The sequence below is a fragment of the Lissotriton helveticus genome, chromosome 10 (genome assembly GCF_964261635.1).
Source record: "Lissotriton helveticus chromosome 10, aLisHel1.1, whole genome shotgun sequence".
NCBI classification, from domain to species: domain Eukaryota; kingdom Metazoa; phylum Chordata; class Amphibia; order Caudata; family Salamandridae; genus Lissotriton; species Lissotriton helveticus.
In genome coordinates this window covers 685,690,617-685,715,659 of record NC_136071.1, presented here as the reverse complement: position 1 = coordinate 685,715,659, position 25,043 = coordinate 685,690,617, and the positions used below count along the sequence as shown (strand labels likewise).

Below are 25,043 nucleotides of genomic sequence, written 5' to 3'. Positions count from 1 at the left end.
TACTCTAGAGTTTTGAAAGGGCTTCTAGAAACACCATTCTCCTATCATAATGGAATTAGGGACAATTGGCTCCTTTCTCAGTCAAGATAGCACTTGAGTGACACCAAAGTACATTGAGTTCTTACATGGTATTCTCATTTCCAAGTACAGTGAATCCTTTCACTGGGATTATTTTTCCTAGGGAGTAATCACCTTGCTAGCCCAAGGAAGGTACGCTTGGATACTCTTGTTACCAATATTAAGCGGAACCTCCTTCAGTGGTTGATCTGCACAGTTCAGCTCTGAATACACTCTAGAGATAACCCTGCCTTTCGAAGCCTAAAAGAAGGACATTTCGTGGTTTATTTCTCATTCGTCTTTGACACCCAAACATAGTAACAAATCACTGCAAAACCATACATTGCACCTAGGTCTCTTAGACACAAGTCATGCAGTCCACTAACATTTTCTAATACAATACTGCAGTGCCATTTTTTTTCTACCATTTAAATGCTGCAGTGATTTCATTGTGTACTTCTAACAGGCCCTGCAATACAGAGAGTGTTTATGTAACTCATTAAGTCTAAACTAGGGCCTTGTGTTTGATACACTACTCTCCCCTCAAGAAACACGATTAAGGCTGGGCTTAATTCCTGCTTATACCTGCCAGCATTTATAATATTATCTCATGTCCTGCGTATGTCTGACTTTTTCATTCCCTTCTGTTCCATGTGCAGTATCATTAGCTGAAGCACAGCCCATCACAACACATCAGCTCTCCATTTCAGTAAGCACACCTTCCAAGACTTCCAGATCATTTCCATTTGCTCCTTTTCAATAACAGGCTATGATGTGTACAGTTGCTGGTAGGTTTCTTGTTCTTGGCGTGGGAAAATAATCCCAATAATTAAATCTCCAGTAGCCCCAGAACTGATCTCACAGCGGCTTCAGTCTGTGAGTGTATTCTTTTGCTCCAATACAATGTTAAAGTTGGGTCGTTCTAATCTCACATCTTGGAAATTATGAATTTTCTCCTTGGATAAATTTGCTTATCTTGCAGGGAGTGAAGTCGTTTCTGTGTAAAAATGATAGATTGTAGGAGCATAAAAGGAGCATTTCTGGAGACTTTGGCATATATCTTAATATTTGACTCCATTCTACTTTATTTTCCTTGCCTCTAGTATCAACAGCCCATTTTTCTCTAAGTCTCTCTAGCATGAATTTTGACATGTTGATGGATTTTCTTTTCCATTCAATCTCTATTATTTGTCTCGGTCTGTCTTTCTCTTGCAATTCAGGTAGACACATTGCATTGGGAACACACATATACACCCCTTTTGGAAAAGGCACTCAGCAGTGTCTAAGTACTGTAATCAAATGCTGCAAATAGCCTCCCTGACCAATTGCATTAATAAAAACACTAATTAGGTCTCCCACCGGGGGTGTGCCTGCCTTTGCTTTGTCTTCCATTTGCTGCATGTTGTCAAGCCATCTGGTAGCCCACTGGAACTGTGTAGCCAGATTATATCTCATAGTGCAGTGTGTAAGGCCATAATCAGATGTTGTGCACTGTGATTTACTCAGTGGTATCCTATGCGTGTCTGAAACACTCATCATCAATGATACCAGTAAATTAGCAAACTAATATAGTTGTCAAGTGAGGGCACCATTTTTCCAGGTTAAAATTAGTCCTACAGCCCCACTTTCTATTGAGTACCCGTCTTATTTTCCCTGCCTCTGTTTTCCTGCCAGAGAGTTGGGATGGTTTTACCCACAATGAAATGTAGTATGTCCTGTGCACAAATGCTTCTGTATCACCCACACAGGTAGTAACATTAAGTAGTGTGGAAGAAAGAGGGTAGGTATGTAGGTCCGAAGTGCAAGCATCATCAGTATGAGTAACCTTTGTCTTAGACAAACTGCTCCTTACCAGACCAATAGCTTCTATAATCATTTTCTCACAGGACTCTCAAAGTTGCCCATTTTCACTTAACCATGCTGAAATTGGGCTGCTACATAAAAGGTAGAAACACTGTGCCCACGGTTTAATAGTGTAATGCAGAATAGTCTTTCTTTACTTAATAAGCTGATAGAAGCATTCAGTTCCAAGGCTGATCCTCATACTATACAGATTTGTCCTTCCACTTTGTTCAGGACCATTATTTTATATTGCAAGTGCTGGGAAAAATTGATTGTATACAGAGGTCTAATTTTGTGCATGTTTTATGTTTTAGATACTTGAAAATGGCGAAATTGTTTGCTTTTAAAAAAGGACCTTATTTTTCTGATTGATTGTAACATTCCTACCCACCGATTCCTGGTATTGGCATGCAATGGTCAGATTGATCTGTTTTGTATTATCTTCCTTCTTGTAATATGTGCAGAATAAGAGGGCCCCTGGTAGCTTCTGCAGTTAAAACAAAAAGTATGTCCAGAGTAGGTCTAGAAATGCCAAATTCTAAGAATCACTACTGACTCTAAATATAAGTTTGTAGCTTGTGTGGCAGCTGTTTTCCAATCTCTGCATACTCCTGCCATCTAGTCTTTGGCCTGGGCGTTTGCAACATGTTTTTCTTTGAAGTTTAGGTCAGTTCATGACATTTTTATTTCGGGATATTATATATATATATATATATATATATATATATATATATATATATATATATATATATATAGAGATATATATATATAGATATAGATCAAAATAGTTAAAGACAACAAACATAAAAGCAAACATCCAGAAACATTCTCTTCTTAATGACACCCTCTAAAAAACATGTGATTGAAAAATTAATGTTCTTCATGCAGTAATTGCTAATATATCATGGCGAGGTGCACTTGGGTAAAATGTAATCCTTTCGGCAACTGCATTATTAAAACACTGAGAACACTGTAAAATAAAGGGTGTCTTGAGGAAACTTTGAATCACAGCGACAGGGACCTAGGTTTGTTACGTGATTTCACCCTGTAGGCTTCCCCAAAATCTGGTGTAGCAGACTTAACCTGAACCTACTTGACTGAAATCCATGGTTGCTGTTGATGTCACAGGTGTTAGGTACGGTTCAGAGTAGAACTCTGTTTTGACCTATCAAGAGGTTTATGCAACCCATGACTTTTGTCTATCAGCCATACGAAGAAAGAGCGGTTTTTCTTGACCAGGCCCAATCTTTTTTTCGTTTTTTTTTTAGAGATCCAATCTGTGTACTCCAATAAATCAGGGCGTTCCAAAAAGTTGTCATTTGTTACAAGAGCAGTCAAAGGGTCAGTTCATCTGAGAGATAGCTTATTCCCAGTTCTTGGTGTGCTATGTAGGCCGGAATACCTTGTGGTAGACCCAATAGGTGTCTTGAAAATTTGTTTTCATCAGTTTGCAACACAGCGGTAAAAGCATAACCCAAATGTCACGGCCACCATAACAGACATTAAAGTTGGTGGTCAAATCCAGAAAGTCCATAAAGGAGACTAGTCCAAGAGACTTTGGAGCCCAAGAGCAGTTCTAGTTAATAGAATCGCATCATTGTATAACAACACAGGAATAGAATGTGTACAAACACAAGGAAAGTCTATGGCCTTGAATAATAAGGAATTTTCCAGACTATTGGCATAATGTAAAAAGAAATGGGAAGAGAATGTATCCTGGTCTTACACAACTAGACCACCACATATTCTGATGTAAATGCCATGAAAAATAAACAATAACCAGATCAATTCTCAATGGCAATAGAATGTTTCATAGTTTGTCCTGTAGACTCGGTCACATAGAATGTGATTTTCCCCTGCCCACATTGTTTACGTATTAAGAAACCCCACATACTAACATTTACTACAGTATTGATCAAAGATATTGGCTTGTAGCAATGGGGTTTGTTCTTGTCACCTTTTATAAAAACTGATGTAATTGCAGGTTGAGATCAGGGCGATGTATTCTCTACCTTGACTGCAGCATTAATCCACTGTGTGAGCTATGGAGTCTAGACCAGAGGTCCGAGATGTATAGTTCGGAAGGGATCCCATCAGAGCCTGGAACTTTGTCCAGGGACAGCCAAAAAATTGCTTCAATCACCTCCTTCAACTGAAACTAATTTTCAAGACTCCCATACAGGGGCGATTGTGTTCATCAGAAGAGTGTTTGACTGAGGAAATGTATATTTCTACTCTGGTGTAGTAGTAGAACATACAGACCCACAATCTGAGTGAATTAAAAGTAAGCGGTTGATGATCTCCCAGAATAGTGAACGACTGGTAAGACAGCCTGTTTGAAGAAACTGATCCCAGACTGTCTTTCAGGATTTTTTCTGCAGTTTTACCACACATTTATGACTTGCCAGATAAGAGGCTATCAATATATTATACCTAGTGTGAGTCCTAAGCGCTCTCTTTAGTAAGGGTGGGCGTAGTTCGCGAAGTAGAGCTACGCGAAGTGCAGTTCGCACTACGCGAACTTCACGTAGCACTACGCGAGCTGCGTAGTTGCATGTTCGCACTGTGCAAGATGCATTTTCAATGATTGCACAGTGCGAACAAGCATCCGGCACTGTGCAATAATTGAAAACGGCATCTTGCACAGTGCGAGCTGTAGTTTTCTGCCGCTCGAGTAGATTTTTACTCGAGCGGCACTTTCTCAACGCGAACTGGTAGTTTCTCATCACGAGCGGCCGCGAGCATGCAGGACCACTCGCAATGAGAAACCTGACTTCCCCACGTTGAGAGTCTCGCCGGGATGTCATTTTGCTTGCTCGCGGTCGCGAACATGTCGTTGAGGACCGCGAACAAGCAAAAAATGACCGCTGCACTACGCTACGCATGTTCGCACGTTCGCACTGTGCTACGTGCAGCTCACGTAGTGCGAAGTTGCGCAAACTTCGCGAACTACGCGAGCGTAGCGTAGTGCTTCGCCCAGGGTTACTCTTTAGGTCTCTACGAGCCCTTGAACAATTGTTAGTGAACCATCTAAATGTATTGGTGGGTTTAGAAGAGTCTAATGGAGTTAAGTTATGTACCTTGCAGGATATAGAAATAAAGTCACTTATAACTTCAGCATCTGACAGGGTCTCACTAAGGCAAGAGGCAAGCTGTATCACAGGTAGTGAATGATTTTGGCTTAAGCATCAGGAGCTACCTTAGACCATTTCAATCGCCTACCCCTATCAGTAGATATCAAAATGACAGTTTGTCTCTTCTTAACGGACTCTTAATTCCTTACCCCAGTCCAAAGAAAGACCAATTAGGTTCTGGTTGCTGAACTCGCTACTTAAAATATTAAGTGCCTATTGAGCTAAAAAGTAAAGGGGCCGTCAGTACTGGTGCTGAGACCCCAGAGGTTGTCGAGGAAACTGTCAGCGTCAAGGTGGGCCAAGTCAATCACATATCAACCTTGAAACAAGCTTAATTAAGAAGAACTAGAAAACCTTCATACCGCCAACACAGATCTGCTAACGTTCGATTCTGTACAAAAATGCGATGAATAGCTCCAGAAAGCTTTTGGGCTCTTAATTCTCAGAAAACATCTGTGCATACGTTTCAAACGCTTTATTCGGTTTGTAAATCACAACCATATAAGCAATCATTAAAATACAATTACATTATTGTCATTGTCAGCCCTCATTAAATTCACAGGTATTTCTAAACGTCGTGAATAACTTTATGTACATCATTGGCAGGTAATATTTGTGCAAAATCGCAAATAAGTGCCATGTGCTCTCTGTGTTACATAATGTGCAAATGTCGCAATGCAGTACCATATGTAGTTGGTTTGCATTTCATACGGATTTTTCCAAAGTGACAGGTGCTAACAAATAATACGTTATGTGCAAATTTCACAATAAAGTGCCATATGCCAGAAATGTGCATTTCGTGCAAATTTTTCAGAAAAGTGCCATATGCTACTGGTACTAAGGTAAGTAAAATTAAGGCGTTATAACATGTTTATCATATGAGTTATTGAATGTGGGACGCATATACAGAGCCTTTCGCCAAAAGATTCATAAAGTGCTAACGTGCTTAGTTGATTAAATCAAGGCATAAATATGTAAACTCAGGAGACGATAGAATTCCTAGCAGCTATATATTTTAAAATATAAGATGAAACACAAAAACAAATATCTAAACTTTCCAGAGAGAACATTAACTTCATGGCATTTTTAGTGGATCGTACATTATATTTTAAAAAGATAGGTTTCAGATAAAACTTCCTTAAAAAAGAATAAAATTTACAGAACAATAAAAAATGGCAGCAGCTTTGTTTAGATATGTTATCGCATGGGCATATAGAGTTACTTTTTTTCATAATCGGAAAAGCCACAAGATGGTGAACTATCCCTAGCCTAAGTCGTATCAACACGAATCGATGAGAAGATTTTGTCACTTCAGTCAAGTATGCCTGAAAAACGATTCTAAGGTTTAATTGCTGGTAAAATACAAGGGTAGGTTGTTCTCCAATCTGTGCATACAAAAAGAAAACACGCTCTTGTAGGAATACAGAATTAAAAAGATCAAAAAACAAATTGCTAAGCTTCAACACAACAGGCTCAAAATTAACAGCTTTCAAGACAAGATATGCTTAAAGAGACACAACAGAATATAAAAGTCATCAATAAGTAAATGCAAAAATTCTTCATTATACCTGTTGAATACACAATGCAAGTGTACCAATAAAGAATTTTATTAAATACTTACAGAAAGCCGTAAGCCAAAATGCACCGAAGCTTCCAATCATGTTAATCAAGATTTTTGTGACAAACTTGCAAATCATTATACAACTAAAGCAAAAGATTCTTATTTAAAAAACAAAAACTAACAACCTCAACCCGTTTCCGAAAGAACCCTTGAAATATTGCAGTTCATTGTTGGAAATTCAATTATTTGCATCTTCCAAACTGGAATTTGTCCTGACACAAGCAATGACTTTGACACAGTGGGTCATGACACACTAATACAAGGAATTGAGGATGCCAGAATAGAGGGCAAATGTCTCTGTTGGATCACATTGTACCTACACAGTAGAACAAATATTATGCATGCGTCTCCATTCTCTTCTAAACCAGACAACATAAACGCAGGAGTCCCTCAAGGCTCACCCATGCTTTTTAAACTCCACATGAAATCATTGCCTATTCTGATCCGCAGTCTTGACATAACCTGCTAAAATATTGGGACATCAAAAATCTTCAGTTGGCTTATGGTTGTTAATCAATGGATGACATGGAGCTGCCTCAAATTGAAAGCCAGCAAAGTTGAAATATTCACGTGTGGCAATGGGGAAACCTATGACCCTCTCTGCGCCTGCCTGACGTTCTAGGACCACCACCAAATTGCCTAAGGAGGTAAGAGGCTTCATACATGCCATGGATGCCAAGCTGTAAATGAATACACAAGTGAATAAGGTAGCCAAATCCAGTGCTCTCACAAAAAATATACTGCATTGCATCTTCCTGCACTTAGAATTCCCCCAAGATTCAAGCTACCATCTCACTTTCCCTATCAAAATTAGAATACATGAATGGTCTATATCACATGTCTCCTTTGCAATCTATGAATAGGTTATAGAGATTTCAGAACACTGCCACTAGACTCCTCCTACATGTAAAGCCACAGCAACACATCTCCCCGCCTTGAGGCCCTGCACTGATTACCAGTTGCCAGAAGATCCTCCTTCATGCTTTTGTATTACACATAAAGCAGTACATTGCAAAGGCCTATTCTTGATCAGGAAGAAAATCAACAAATGAATACAAAAAAGTAACCTAAGCTCGAGAATGGTCCCTGCATAAAAATTTCTACATACAAGGGAAGAAATTGTTGGAACATCTTTCTCTGTTCAAGCAGCCAAACTATAGAATTCGCTACCCACAAAAATAAGATCCACTAACAGCCATCCCCGCTTCTGAAGATTAGTCAAGATATGACTCTTCCTCACATGACTACTATACTCTCAACACAACCGTGTACAATAGTATACTCAGTCATGGCAAGCTATGCTTCTCATGGTATGGTGATAAGGTTGTTATACATGTCATCGTACATTAAAGTTGGCTTCCTGTTATAAGTAGGTACATTTATAAAAGGAAAAAAGACATTATACCATAATATACACGTGAACTATCTAACCATCAAAATTGCAGTCTGTGCCTGCTACTAAAACGTTTAAGAAGTGTCATGTGTAAATTTGTATATATAAGTTAATTACAGGTTTGAGGCATGTGAGCTGTAGATCACATGCAGAGCATAGATCGCCATCTTGTGTTGGGTCCGGATGTTTGCAGTTTGTTTTTCTTCGAAGAAGTCTTTCCAGTCACGAGGCCAGTGACTCCTCCTCCTTTCGGAGATAGTGCGCAAGGGCATCAACTCCATTGTTAGATTGTTTTTTTCGTCCATCAGGTTCAGACGTGAATTGTGACTCTCTAGTTTGACACCGTTTCTCGGGTTCCCTCGGTGTGCAATCCAGTATCCTCAACGGTATTGTTTTCTCGAACGCGTTTCCCATTCTTCGCGTATCGTTTCAAGTCAAAGACCTTCAATCGGAAAGACTTGTGGGCCGTCGAGCCTACCCACGTCGGATTTCATAGCAGTCGATGAAACGGACTCCATTTAAGTTATGTCCTGGGTGTCGCGCTGTTTCTGCACACCGACTTGCATGAAGTGGGCAACCTCTGTCTGTCTCCGAAACACAACTAGAAGGACTGCGACACGTGCCGATCTTTTCGATCGAAGAAGACGCTCTGTGACCGTCGGGCTCGACATCACGAAAAGCATCAGCAAGGCTGCTGCAAAGTGGATCTTTTCGGAGAAGATTCTAATCAAGAGGAATCCAACGCGCCGGATGCCGATGCCGAAGTGAAGGACTAACACCTCGCCATGTCTGAAGCCGACTGGGTTGTCGAAAACCAGATCACACCAGGTCAACGTATTGTGAGTACAGAGACTTTGTTTCCATACCACTTTCTCCACAGAAAGGCTCCGGTCCGTCCTCTGCCCTCGGGCCAAGGTCAGCACCGACAAAAAGTTTCGAGCACCCCACCTTCCGGCCTGGTGCCGAAACATAAAGGAAAACCTTTGGGTATGGGCTTGAGTCGGCCCCATACTGGCACCAAACCGAAAGCTTCAGTGCTGAAATCGAAGCATGTCCTGGTACTGGTTCCATCTTTATCCAAGACTAAATCTTTGGAGCCAAAACTTTCGACGCCGAAAACAACAAGTAAAGAAAAGACTCTTTCTAAAGAACTCCGGTCCGACGTTCCATCTTCGGACCCGAAACAAACAGAGCTGGAAATAAATCCAGATACTGGACATATCATTGCCAAATTACCTGAAAAAGGAAAATAGGCCTTTTGGAAGATTAGCACATACCTTTGAAGAGGAACAATGTGGGCACTAACCCTTCCCAACCCTACATTCCATCTCCACCCATGGACCCAAATTTGCTTATTTCACCTGCAAACTCACACCACCATCACGTGACACACAGATGAAAGGGAGGATAATCAGGGTGGGATAAGAGACCCTGACCCATGGTATTGTGTTTTTATCTAGGAGCCTAAATCGATATTCCTATTTTATGCCCTTGTCCGGTTATAATCAATACTATCCATACAACGGCATAATAATCATATCCATATTAGCACATGCTGTCACATTAAGCAAGGCTACTTCCCCGGCCCCCTAGAAAGCACAACGAGTTCTCTAAACAAATCCAAACCTCCAGCAACCTGGGAAATCCCCCTTGCTTTTGTTTTGATTTCATCCTAGAACTCCTGTAAAGCACTGTAAGAACGGCCAGTTCTTAGTGACATCTTTATTGACATCTTATGTCCAACCTTACGTCAAACCCGGCACCTTTCAGGTATAAATATACCAACTTTGCCTTAAGCAAACACACAGTGGTGGTATCGGGAGCAGCTATCTACTTGCCCGAGAGCCCAGCTGATGCGAGAGCCCACGGACGCTGCCCCTCCCTTTTGACGCACTGAGAGGGACGCTGTCTTTTCTCCTGCCGAGAAATCCAGCTCCGGTGTTTCCAGATACCTTCGCGGGTTACTGGGATATCGAGTCCTGAGAGAGAGATACCAGACCTCCTGCTTTCTAATACCCAGGTACGGAGCTGACTAAAACCTTAAAGAGAATTCTTGAGTCAGATTCTTGGCAAAACAAACTTAACTTAAACTGCTACTTACTTACTCCTTCCCACTTAGGTCAGGTACACCAGGGTAGGCGTATTTAGAAGCACCAGTTCAGTACGTTAGTCAATGTATATAAGTTTGTATATATTTTATCTATTTTAAAGTATCTTATGGCTAAGAAACCATATCAATGCTTTTACAGTATTATTTTATAATCTTCCTTTTACTGTACGCACTTTACTTTACTATGAGTATTGCAATTGTGGCAATTCATTTCTCTTGTATGAGGAAGAAGACTGCTTAATAAATTACACCTTTTATTGAAAACGCCCGTCTATCATTTCTCTGCATTCTGGTGAAACTAAGTATGCACATTTGACTGAGCGAAATAGCTGTCTATTGTTTTCACACGACTCTAGAGATTCACTCTTATTCTGAGGGAGCAAAGTTGTCATGTTATATGGTTGTCAGAAGGGAATCCCTTCTTGTCTATCCAGGGAGGTTAAACTCCTCCTCGTTTATTCGAGAAAGTTTCTAGTGACCTCTGAGCTAGCTGGCAAAAAGTTAAGTCTAATATAGTCAGTAGAGACCTAGTCGACCTCAGTACTACGTCTACACTGCTGAATATATTATTCCAATGCGCAGAGCCTATTGGGAATATAGGAACTACACTACATGGCGCCCAACGTTTGGTAAGGCGATAAATCGAACAAAAGACGTTAGAGTAACTCAGTCGTGCTTTTCACACAGACCCCTTTTCCCGTAAATACTCCAAAAGACGTCTGGAGTGGGTAAAAGGTTAAAATCCGCCGGAACTTAGTAGGAAGAGATTCCTATGTATAGTTTTTGATATAGTCAACGTTGAAGGATACAGTGTTCCAAAATATTGTGCAACTAATCTTTGTTTCCTTGAAACTTGATCTGCAACAAAAACCTTTCTGTCAGTAAAAATGTCAGAAAATGAAGAAGAAAGGGAGGCAGCTAGAATAGCAGCTCGACTCCTAGAGGATGACACAAATCTCCTAGAGAATGACCCGAATGCCATACTCATTCCGGTCAACATAAGAAAAACTATAACTCTTAAACTTATAGAAAATGGACTAACACCGAGAGGTGGAATAGTCGTATTCGTAATTGAGGCTCATGAATATCGGCAGACAGAGGTATTCTATTCATGGATAAACTTTCCAGCAGCAAATGCTGTAACACACGAATTCCACTATTACAAAATAGAGGAACCTCCGGATGAGTACACCCCCTTCGAGGAGGTGGAAATACCATTAAAATACCAAAAGCACCTGCTCTGGTTTAAAGGCGCCCTAAAACATAATAATCACATCGCCAGGCTCGGTCCACTAGGTAGACCAGGAGCAACGTGGCCCGTTCTAGCCAGCTACACACCACATCCCGACATAGAAAAAATGTCAATACCAGAACTTTTAGCCCAGCTAAAACAACTGATTAAAATACATAGACAATTAGTCCAATATCTAATGCGGACTACAACAGTCCAACCAGCTATTAACATTCCAAAGCTGACCCCTCATCAGGGGAACACAAACAAAATTACACCACAGAACATACAATCATGTCTTGGTAAAACACCCGCAAAACGGGAACAAATTCCATTCCGGTTAGCACACAAAATCACTCAAATAGAGGCAGTATTTACGGATACTACTCCTACTGAGAAACACAGAATTCTGACTATCTGTCTTCCAATGGGGATCGCACCACATGTGGAGGACTGTGACACTTGGGGCACAGTCTTTGCTTCCATTTACACGAAAACACCTGGTGTTCCGTCCATGGCGGTAATACCAGATGTGCTAAGACAGATTCAAAATGAATACGGTCCAGAACCTGCTTTAACTCTGGGTATGAAATTACTGAAAGACTTCAAGCAGGTCTCGGCTATATTATTAGCCAACATAAAGGGAGAAGAAGCATCTGTGGCGATCCGCCAGAAATTGAAAGAAACAGATATAGCAGACCAACCAATTGAACTTGCCAGAATCATAGAAAAATCCTATGAAGAACTAGGAAGAGATAGTTTGGGTGGGAAACCGGTAAAACCCTAACTAACTGAAAATCCTGAAAAGACATTTATTAAAAATAATCTAAACACTCCAAAAAAGAGCTGGGATGGAAATAAACAATCCACTCCCAAAGAATAAAGATTCCAGTCCAGAGGAAGGTCTCCTCGGCGGAGAGAAAGATCTCCGGACCAAGGACACAAGTCTCCCCAGAGGGAGCTCTCTGAGAAAAGATACAACCTTAGAAATAGGGATAATTTGAAAAAACCTGATAGATATCAAGATATTGATACACGTCCCTCTCGATCTTTTCAGACTTCCTCGCAGAAATCGGAAAGAAGAGGACGGTCAGAACACAGGGAAGAGCACGTCAAGTCCAAAGACAAGGAACCTGCTCAACAAAGTAAAAAGTTACAATTTCCAAGAAAGAAGGTAGCCAGTATTAAAATAATCAAACACGCCGAGAATACTGAGGACACAACTGAAAAATGGAGAATGGGCCCAGACAATGCTAGACAGCGCAGCAGAAGTGACCATAGCTCGCAAGATCCTGATGAATCATCTGGAGACAGTGGACACGAATGAATACATTCAGGTGGAAACTGCAGATACCAGAGTTAGCAAACCTCATAAAATATATGAAATAACATTACGTATAGAGGGAGATAAGACTAGGAAAGTAAGGGGTCTATTTTGGGATAACCTTTCCAAAGGCTATGACATCCTTTTAGCTGAGAAAGACTGGCCACCAGAGTTTGTCAGGGAGTGCCCTCATGGCAAAGAAATGATTGATTGATTGGCATATTTATATAGCGCTGTACTGTCACCCAAAGGGTATCCTGGTGCTTTTATTCAGCAAGCCGAAACCACCAATGCGAAATCACACTGCTCCCGGGAACAGGTGGGTCTTCAGACCTCTCTTAAAAGGTAAAAAGTCACCCTGACTCCTCAATGATATCGGGAGAGAGTTCCAAAGTCTTGCAGCTGCAAAACTGAAAGACCGACCACCCATCTTTACCCTCTGAACTCTGGGAACCGTCGCCAGATACGCCGAGGAGGAGCGTAGTCTCCAAGAGGTGGAGTACCATGAAAAAAGATTCTGCAGCAAAACTGGGCCCTGTCCATGCAACGCTCTAAAAACTAGGCAAGATGCTTTAAAAAGGATTTGTTGATGGACCGGCAGCCAGTGCAGATCAAGGAGTGCCCTGGAAGAAGAGGCGGTGCGCGGACGAGACAATGCCAACTTGGCTGCCATATTTTGAACCCGCTGCAGCTTGCCCACCAGCGTACCAGGTGCCTCCAGAAGCAGTGCGTTGCAATAGCCCAGCCTGCTTAAAATAATGCCCCGCACTACCTCAGGCCTGGCCCGCGCTGGAAGCAATGGAAGAACCTTGCGTAACATCCGCAGCAGAGTCATGCAAGTGGCTACGGTTTTATTAACAAAGATGTTAATAAAAATTATGCCTGCCTTCTCAAATCATATTCCAATTCATAAAAAATATACATATGCAAGAAAATGGGCAGTAGCCCAAGCTCCTGCATTATATAAAAATCATGTAGGATGGGATGAGGACTCTCCTCCTCACAAAATCCAGTTAAAATGTCAACCAACTGCACAAAGACAGTACCCAATTAAGCAAGAAGCTAAAAAACAAGTCCGGGAGATCTTAGATCAACTTGAATACCAAGGGGTGATTGAAACATGCACCTCACAAATGAACAATCCTTTGTTTCCTGTCTCCAAGCCAGACGATTCATATCGTCTAGTTTTGGACTACAGACACCTTAACTCGTGTTGCAAAACATTTGCAGTACAAAACTCACACAGTGCAGCACTAATGAATAACATCGTGCGCAAAAAATACAAAACGACATTGGACATCTCTAATGGATTCTTTTGTCAAAACATAGCACCTGAAAGCAGGTACTTGACCGCTTTCTCAATAATGGGGTCGCAAAAAAAATTCTGTCAACTCCCACAGGGATTCAAGAATAGCCCAGGATTATTCTCAGCAAGAGTAACAGAGTTACTACAAATATATGATGATGAGGCATTATCTTATGTCGACGACCTCTATCTCACAGATGATGACTTGGAGACTCACTTGAAAAGAGTGAACACCATAATACTTGGGTTCGCAGCAGAGGGTTACAAATTCAACTTTAAAAAGTCACGAATTGCCCATCTAACTGTCCTGTTTTTAGGATATGAATTATCAAGTGAAGGCAAAAGCCTAGCAGACAACTTCTTAGAGAAATGCGCTGTCCTCCAAGCACCAAAAACGCTGAAGAACTTACAATCAATACTAGGTTTCCTGAATTTCGGAAGAACATACATTCTAAATTACGCAGAGAGGGTTAAACCTCTCTATGAATTAATAAAACCTGATTTCAAACCAATCAATTGGACTCAAATACACACAAAAATTTTGAGATCATTGCAAACAAACATGTTAGTTAAAACAAAATTGCTAATTTGCGATAACACACGCAACCTTGTAATCAGAGTCATGCCAGGAAGATGCGGATTCACGTACCTGACCTCTAATGAGGGAGAAACGGTACCAATAGCTTACAAATCACATTTGTACACAAAAGCTGAAATAAAATTCAGTTCAACTGAAAAATTTCTAACTGCGGTTCAGACTGCTGTAGCAAAAGAAAGAGCCCTAGCACAAGGTAAACAAATAATAATCGTTACACCATTACCAGCCCTAGAAGCGGTAACAAAAGCAAGCATTCCAAATGCTAAAGCACTACATCCAAGATGGATACAATGGGTTAATTCTCTTGCTGCAACAGACGTAGTGTACGAATTTGATCCTAATTTGAAAACACAAGAATTTCTACAATACGAATATGAATGTCCTCTGCCGACCGAGATTCTGCCTCTAGAACACTACGGCTGTATTATATATACAGACGGATCAGCACAACCCGCAGTTGGGGGTAAACAAGCTTACAGTGCTGCATGCGCGATTGTTAAAGGTCGTTGGCACGAAGGAAAATTTAGACCATTGGTCACTAAAACCCAATCTCTAGGAGATTGTACAGCTCAGCGAGCTGAACTACTAGCATTTAAGATGGCGCTTGAAAATACCGATCGCGAATTCCCCACACTAATAGTGTGCGATTCATATTACTGCGTTCAGTCTTATAATGAATATTTGCAGAACTGGGTTCAAAACGGCTTCAAAGATGCAAAAGGTGGCACAATCAAGCATAAAACGCTTTGGGAACAAGTAGTTCTTTTACAAAAAGAACTACAAAAGACTCACGTGATACATACACTGAGTCATCAACGTGATGGCGTTCACGTTGCGGGGAATTCATTGGCTGATGAAGCCGCGAAGGCAGCTGTGCAAACGGCTTCCGTAGCTGCCATCACCCGGCAAAAACAAAAATAGACAGCGTTGTAATGCAAGCGGTCAGTGCTTCAGTAAAAGACGATAGAAAATCACTCCCGAAAGGCTTTCCAGTAAAGTACTCATACATAACTGATGCAAATAATGTTCCATTTTCTCGAATCCCTGGAATGGGGGATAGGGCAGTTCCAAACATGGAACAACGGTTAGGACTAATTACAGCGGCACACGAAGGGCTGGCTTCTGCACATGCTGGCGTTTCTGCCACAATATCGTTATTAAAACAGAGATATTGGTGGCCACGTATGAGAAAACAGACTAGGAACTATGTTCTAGAATGCGAGATATGCCAAAGAATGAAAGTATCAACAGTGAAACGTCCAGCACAGACGCCCCTTCTAATCTCGGATAAACCATTAGCGTGTGTTTACCTGGACCACTGTGGTCCCTTACAAAGGGATGGCAACTATAAATATATCATGGTCGCAGTGGATTCCTGCACGAGATTCATTTGGATGTGGCCCCAGCGCTCGGCTGACGCCAGAACTGTTATAAAAGATTTGCGAGTCTATATCGGCACATACGCAATTGGCATGCTACATTCTGACCAGTATCCTGCTTTTAGCTCTCGAACTTATAAGGAGGCCATGACCAGCATGGGCATTGCATTGCGGTACTCTTGTCCCTTCCATCCTGAGGGACATGGGATTGTGGAAAGAAAAAACCGAGACATAAAGCAATCTATAACGGCGAGGGTATTAGGTTCGGGTGATGGGTGGGTCCAACATTTAACAAGTGTCCAACGTAGTCTTAATAATCTGCCAAGAAATTCTCTAAAAGGTTTCAGCCCGTACGAACTATTGTTCGGTACTAGAATGCATATTCAGGACTTAGATAGTCAGACTTCAGTGGTAGAAGAAAAATGCTTTGATATCAAATATCGTTTGGCTATTTTACAGGACTTAAATGAAACAAGAAAAGACCTGGGCAACATAAAGCTAAAACAGCAGCCAACAGCCACTGAAGAAAAACCACCTGTCCCAGCAAGGCCTGTCTGGATTCCAAAGATTGGGGATCTAGTCAGAGAGAAGATCGCGGTGAAGAAGGAATTTGGGCCTTCTTACAGAAAAGCAGTACCTGTCTTAGCTGTCAGCGGAACAAGATCAGTTGTACTACCGCCCCTTGCTGGTAAAAAGGAGAACCGAGTTGTATCGATCGACTTGGTAAAACCACAATCATGTGGCCAATAATAAGTAGTAGGCCCAGTGGACTCCCAAGATGTAGCAGAACACCAAAACTTGCTACATTACAAGAGGTTCCAACTGAGAGACTAATCACATTTGATAAACCTACAGTGAATAAAAAAGGACTATGCAAAAATGCTATGGAACTTGTGCCTCTTGAAACCCAAATTTCAACAGTTCGTCAAGAAACGCCAGTCCACAACGACGTAGCTTCAGACTATGCTAATGAAACAAAAGATGCAAAAGCAAATAAAAATCCTGAAGCGATTCCAACAATTGACAGAACTGCATCTGGCTACTTCATCAATTTCGATGACTTTTCTGAGGATCCAAGAGAGCCTGAAGAACAGCCAACAACAAAAACTTTTAAAGCCAAAGTAACAGAACTATTTCATCAACTCACAGAAACCTATCTGATTTCTCCATGGATTGAATTTTGGATTGTGTTAGGTGTACTTTTCCTCCTGCTTTGGCTCATCATGGTTCTCTATTTGGGAAATTTTATTGAAGGGAAATCTAGTACAATGGACACAGCAAGTCAGAACATCAACTTGGTCCTAAAGCCACACAAGTCATCTTACATCGAGAAAAGAGAACTATCATCAGTGAATGTCACAGCCAATCCAATACCCGGTGGGGTAGCTTGGGACAAAACAGATTACGAAATCTATGGCCCGGTCGAGCTCTTGAAGTATCCACACCAGTTTAAGGTTTCATTAAGTGACTTTGTAAAACCGAGCACATTTTCTGATGATTGGGACTTTGAAAGTATTAATGATATGAAGTCAGATTTAGTTATGTCAGCAACATTTAAAGAACATGATTATTTGCAGGACTCATCGAATTATGAAGAAATGTACTGCTACAACCATTTTGCACATCATTATTTGCATAAATCTGCTCAACCTAGAAATGTTTTTATTTATAATCAATGGGAACATTGTGCAACTCCACCAAAAGGCAGTTCGGAAACATTTTACGATAAATTCCCATACTTTTCAGGGTTTAACACAAGTGAAGCAGAAACGTTTTATTTTAAAATGTTAAATAATACAGGAATGAAAACAATGCTGACAAACACTAAATTAATCTATTCAGAAGCATTTTTTGAAAAAATGACTACATTTGGTTTTGATTTCTGGAAAAACAACATTGAAACAAAAACTATCTGGGGTACCAAAGATTGGCAGGTCCAAGGTTTAGAATCATTATTTAGAGCCTGCATGATCCCAGAACAAATTATATTCTTGAATGACACCATTCAACAGACAACCTGTCTTGGCCTAGCCAAAATTAAAGACTTAAACAAACCGTCTATTCCAAAGCCAACACCTGACAGTAATAGCACTACAGATGTTGAGATAGACGTATCCCATATTTTTAACCAAAACAGAACACATCCTGATTGGAAAAAATGGTTCATCTGGCCCACAGACACAAACAGCTGTCAAGATAGATTCCTGAACAAATTACAGGGGTTCAAATTGACCAGGCCAGACCCTAGATACTCCCAGAGACAACATCCAGGGATAGTTACAACATACAGTGTAGGAAAACTCTGCCTCGAATGGCTACACACATCCACACTGGCAGAAATTAAGCAACACTTGACTTTACTTAAAGATGGTGCTGACTTGCGTGATTTCGTAATGGGACCACGCAAACAGCGTCAAAAACGTTTCATAGCGGCCGCTGTATACGCTGCATACAACGAAGCTTGGAAAATAATGCAAATTGAAACAGCAGAAAAAATACGGGAAATTGACCGTATCAATTTGGAAAAATCACTTTCTGTTGTGGACAATGGGTTAACGACTCTGTCTTCCAGAATATATTCACTGGACAGTATTGTATCATCTGCTATTGATATAATAGAGCAGGACTTACTAATGTTACAACACGGTCAGTCCCAATTGCGTTCTATTGTACAGCTTGGCTGGACGTTGCAAAATCTGCGTTCAGGCTACGTGCCCTGGCGTTTAATCAACACAACGTCACTATTCTCTATCTTTAACCTTACTGATACACAAATCAGCTTGGCACAGAAAGGAGCAGAGTATACAATTCTGAGCATTGAAAAACTTGAGAGATTACCATTGACAATGTCAGAAAGACCTGTCATTGAATGGATAATACATGGAATAATAACAATTCCGATAACAACTTTCCAATTTAAATTCTGTCAAGAGTATATACCAGCAGGCCAGTATGAAAGGTTGGGTAAAGGGTACATTAAGTCATCATGGAAATTACCTTAGACACACACATGTTATAGTGAAAAGAAACAGAATGTATTTCTTAGTGGAAAAAATTGTAAACAATCACTAAGCGGTATACTTCTGTGTCAAAGTATAGACCTGCATGGGGACTTCAAATAACCTTTCATGTCACCAGCATGGCACACCTGCAACTCGAATAGAGCCATTCTTTAGACGGCTTTCTAACGGAAGCTACATTCTAATAGTGGACCACAGATGTTGTGGCATGGTGCCAGGAAAAGCTTATCTCGTGAGCGTTAGTTCCATGGTCACTTGCTGTATGCAAACAGCACTCCAGACATGGAGGCGAAGATTTGGCCCTTTTTGAATATCTCTTCTATTCGAATTGATACTTTAAGCAGAATGAAGTCTGTTTTTTTACAGACAACTGTGCCCTTGACGTCATATAAAGAAACGTATGATCTGCAAGTTGCAAGGACAATGGAAGAGATAAGTTCGAGGCATGTGGGCTGCTAAATTCATATCTTTTGCATTAGATCGCCGCCTAGTGTTGGGTCCGGATGATCGCACATTGTTGTCCTGGAAGAGTCTTCGAAGTATCCTGAGATAGGTGGCTCCTCCCCTGGACTACAGTGCGCATGGGCATCGGCTCCATCCCCAGATTGTTTTTTTCCGCCATTGGGTTCGGATGCGGTCTCTACGTCTCTCTGTCGGAACCGAGAAAACTAGCTTTTTTACGGCCAAAAGGCCTTTCTTTCATTACGTCGGTATTGTTGCGTACGGTCTCGAGTTCTTCCGTCTCTTTGAGTCGGAATCTACGGAGTCGTATCACTCTTCGGACATCGAGGCCTTCTCATCGCAACACGACCGCAACTTTTCAGCATGGAGCGGAGCCCGTTTAAATACTGTCCTCTCTGTGGGTCCAAATACCCGCATATCGACGTGCACCCGGTCTGTAACAAATGCCTTTCGCCAGACCATAACGAGGACACCTGTATGGCCTGCTCCAGATTCAGGTCAAAGAAGACGCACAAGCTTCGGCGCGCGGTGCGCCTAGAGGCCAGACAAGCGGCCCCGGATCCAGAAAACATCTTCGGCGACCAAGAAGAGGAGGGCCTAAGCCATCATCTTCAAATCTCGCCACCCGCGACGGAGGTCGAGGCGGATCCGGAAGACGACGACGGAGTCGTGGGTCAAGGCCTTGAATACGTCGATGAGGTAGGGGACGTCGAAGAAGTTTATGGGGCCGCGGAAGATAGCTCGGGGGATGAGCTATGCCCCGAAGGTTACGCGGATCAGGCTCGGGTCACGGGATCGCCACCCGGCCTTACCCAAGACCCCGTACCGCAAGCCACGGCCCCGCCTTCAGGCCCGGCCACGGACATACTTGCTACGCAGCCCGTATCGAAACCGAAACTGAAACCAACGGTATCGACTACACCTAAAATGGCCGACCCGAAAACGAAACCGAAACTAACGGATTCGAGCGTCCCTAAGATGGCGGGCGTTCCACCAAAAACTACAAAAACTGTTACCTCATCGACTCCGTCGGCCTCCGGTCCACGGAAGTCGAAGAAAATTGTCGATTCGACAGGGTCGAAGTCGTCGGCAGAGGAGGCGTCCTCTAAGAAGGTCGTCCGGCACGGGTCGACCGGTACGGCGCAGTCAAAGTCCGCCAAAGCCAGCGACAAAACTCCGGTACCGACTGGGACGTCGTTAGTCGGACGCGTGGTTGAAACGGAGCCTGCGAAATCACACGGATCGAAGGGCGGAAGCTCAACACATCGGTCCAAGGACTCTGCGTCTACGGCCGCAGCATCGACGTCTAAGACTCCGAAGGGCCCACAAGACGTCGGATCCGAAAGCAAGGTGAAGGCCTCCTCGTCGGCGCCAAATGTCGCTGTGAGTGACGCGTCCCTCATCGTCTCTTCACTCCAGAGAATTCGGGATAAGGCCTCTGCGACGTCGGCTCCGACGCCGTCGCACCTGAAGCCGGTGGACGTGCCGGCAAAGCCTGCTGGTAAACTTCTCTTCCTTCTGCCGCCAAAAGAGGCACCAAAGGCCTTTACGCCAAAGACGGCGCCAAAGACATTCGTCCACGTCGGCAGCAGTTTCGGGTCGACTACTCGACTCAGGAGAAGATTCTGAGCGTTTTATCGACGCAGACACGGGCAAACTGACCCTTTACAAGAGGAAGATCACTTCCCAACCAGTGGACTCCTATGTTATCCCACTGAAGAGGAAAAGGCTTGCACAGGACGATTCAGCCCTCATTGAACCTATCCAGCCTCCTCCTAGAAGGAGCCCAACGCCTTCCCCCGACCACTCTGAGGGAGAGGAATATGGAGAAGATGACCAATACACTTTCCCCATCAATGAACCTGATGCACAGCAAGATTCCTATGACGACATAGGTGACCAAGGCACCCAGTATGTGGGGCAGGACCCACAGCCTTTCAGTACACGTGCATCCCCAACAGAAGACTCTGCAGGTTTTCATGCACTCATTGAGCGGGCAGCTGCTAATCATGATGTGGACATGCATGCTGACCCAGTGGAGGAGGACTTTCTATTTGACACTTTTTCAGTCTCTGAAAAAACAGTAAAGACACTGCCTATGCTCAAAGGTGTCCTTAAGCATGCTGCGGACATCTTTAAAGAGCCTACCAGGGCGAGGGTGGTCAATCCTCGCATCGAGAAGAAATACAGACCAGCGCCTGCGGACCCTGCATACATTCGGGGACAGTTGCCACTGGACTCTCTTGTGGTCGCAAATGCACGCAAAAGGGCAAACTCCCAGACGACGGGTGAAGCTCCTCCCCTGGACAAGGAGTCTAAAGTGCTGGAGGCAGGGGGCAAAAGGGTAGCTGCGCAGGCTGCCAATTTCTGGCGTATTGCGAATACACAGGCGCTATTGGCACGTTATGATAGGGCGCATTACGACACCCTAGAGCAAGTTTTACAACACCTGCCTCCGCAGTTTCAAGAGGGTACCAAACTGCTTATAGAGGAGGGTAAACTCATCTCCAACGCAGCCATTAAGTGTGCACTTGATGCCGCAGACACAGCAGCTAGGGCTATTAACACTAGCGTCATGCTGAGACGACAGGCGTGGCTACGCATATCAGGGTTTAAACCAGACATTCAAACAACCATACTCAATCAGCCCGTCAATCCTGATAGACTGTTTGGTCCTTATGTTGACACCACCCTCGAAAAGATAAAGAAAGACAACGAAACAGCTAAGTCTATGGGGGCCCTACAATCACAACAATTCCGGGGCAACACTTTTCGTCGCTCAGGTGCACGTGGAGTCACCAGAGGACAGATGGGTCAACAGTCACAGTTCTCCAGAGGTGGAGCACAGTCCTCGTACCCCAAGCAGAATAAAGGGGGTTATCGAGGAAACCGCACCAGAGGACGTGGCAGAGGAAACAACAACTCCCGTTCCTCTGCCCCAAACAAACAGTGACTCTCTGTCACTGCCCCCCGACCATTTAACACCTGTCGGGGGGAGACTCCAGCAGTTCCTGCCAGTCTGGACAAACATCACCACAGACAGGTGGGTACGACAACTTGTCAAGTACGGTTATTGTCTAGAGTTAAAGTCCACTCCACCCAACATTCCACCAAGGCAACGGCCTATGTCCGCAGAGCACTTGCACTTATTGCAGCAAGAAGTAGTGGTGATGCTGCAAAAAGGCGCAATCGAGCTCGTGCCAGTGGAGGAGGAAGGCACAGGGGTATATTCCCTGTACTTCCTTATTCCAAAGAAGGACGGATCTCTCAGACCCATTCTGGATCTGCGTCCCCTCAACCTGTATATACTGTCAGAACATTTCCATATGCTTACACTGCAACAGATTCTTCCCTTGTTAAACCAAGGGGACTTCTTAGCAACCTTAGACCTCAAGGATGCTTATTTCCACATACCACTACACCCGTCCCACAGAAAATACCTCAGATTCACTATCCAAGGCAGGCATTATCAGTTCAAAGTCCTACCCTTCGGAGTGACCACAGCCCCAAGAGTGTTTACCAAGTGTCTGGCGACAGTAGCGGCGCACCTCAGGAGGCAGAACATACATGTCTACCCCTACCTAGACGACTGGCTAGTTCAAGCCAAGTCGGAACAACAGTGCGCCGCGGACATGTCGACTACCATTCACCTCCTTCACGATCTGGGCTTCTCGTTGAACTACCCAAAGTCGCACCTTCAGCCGGCACATGTCCGGCAGTTTCTGGGCGCGACGATCAATACCCTGACGGCCATGGCTCAGCCAAACCAGGTCAGGATAGACAGCATGCAGTCTCTGATCCAAAAGTTCAGACCACAACACTCGCTTCCAGCAAGAGTGTTCATGCAGTTGATTGGCATGATGGCCTCCTGCATCTTCATAGTCCCTCACGCACGTTTACATATGCGTCCGCTCCAGGAGTGCTTAGCAAATCAGTGGACACAGGCTCAGGGACAATTGACAGACCTAGTGTTGGTTACCAGTCGGGCGTACGACTCTCTGCATTGGTGGAATCCACACAACCTTTGCAAGGGCCGACTGTTCCAGGAGCCAGTGCCACAGATTACCCTGACAACGGACGCATCTCTCCAAGGATGGGGAGCTCACCTGCTCAATTACACAGTGCAGGGACTATGGACGACGCAGCAACAGAAGATGCACATCAACTATCTGGAACTGATGGCAATCTTCATGGCGCTCAAGTCCTTCAATGTACATCTGTGCAACAAGGTGGTGTTAGTCCGGACGGACAACATGACAGCGATGTACTACATTCAAAAGCAAGGAGGCACCCACTCGCCACAGCTGTCTCATCTGGCTCAGAGCATGTGGAAGTGGGCCATTCAGAGGAACATTTTCCTCATGGCAGAACACCTCCCGGGCAAGGACAATCAGATGGCGGATCTGCTCAGCAGATACAGCCATCAAATGCACGAGTGGGAGTTACACCCATCTGTACTCCGCCCGTACTTCCAGCAGTGGGGTCATCCGTAGATAGACCTGTTTGCCACAAACGAAAACGCAAAATGCCAACACTTTGCCGCCAGGTTTCCTCACCCACAGTCGCAGGGGAATGCGATATGGATGAACTGGTCAGGCAGATTTGCGTACGCTTTTCCACCAGCACCTCTGATACCGCTGGTGGCAAGGAAACTAAGGCAGCACTCGCTGACGATCATCCTAGTTGCTCCAACGTGGGCACGCCAAGCATGGTACACCACGTTTCTAGAACTCTCGGTGGTGCCGCACCAAAGGCTGCGTCTCACGCCCAAGCTTTTGACGCAGAACCATGGAGACATTCAGCATCCAGATCCGCAACAGCTCAACCTGGCGATCTGGCTCCTGAAGTCCTAGAGTTTGGCTACCTTCACCTACCTCCAGAATGCATGGACATCATCAAGGAGGCAAGAAAGCCGACTACCAGAGCATGCTATGCTGCAAAATGGAAGCGTTTCGTCATTCACTGTACAGCCAATAACATAAACCCGCTAGATGCATCTATCCCTAACATCATTTGCTATCTGTTACATCTTTACAAGTGCAATCTAGCCTACACTTCCATTCGGATACATCTATCCGCCATAGCAGCTTATCTTCAGAACAGGCAACATCTCTCTGTCTTCAGAGTGCCTGCCATTAAGGCCTTCCTTGAAGGTCTGAAACGAGTCATTCCCCCAAGAACACCGCCAGCTCCGGTCTGGAACCTCAATGTGGTCCTCACCAGGCTGATGGGACCTCCTTTTGAGCCACTACACTCGTGTGAACTCCAGTTCCTAACGTGGAAAGTAGCTTTCCTTATTGCTATTACGTCACTGAGACGTGTCAGTGAGCTGCAAGCGCTCACAATCCAAGAGCCATTCATACAAATTCATCCAAATAGGGTGGTACTGCGTACTAACCCCAAATTCCTTCCGAAGGTGTTGTCACAGTTTCATCTCAACCAAACTATTGACTTGCCTGCATTTTTCCAAAACCCACAAACGGTGGCGGAAAGAATGCTTCATACTTTGGATGTTAGGAGGGCGTTGATGTACTATATTGACAGGACACAACACTTTAGGAAAACG

General features: G+C 43.5%; 1 protein-coding gene across 15 annotated transcripts in view; it reads left to right on the top strand.

Moving 5' to 3' along the window:
- Positions 1–25,043, top strand: part of KMT2C (lysine methyltransferase 2C) — a 1,799,940-nt gene that overhangs the window by 809,986 nt on the left and 964,911 nt on the right. The window lies entirely within an intron of this gene.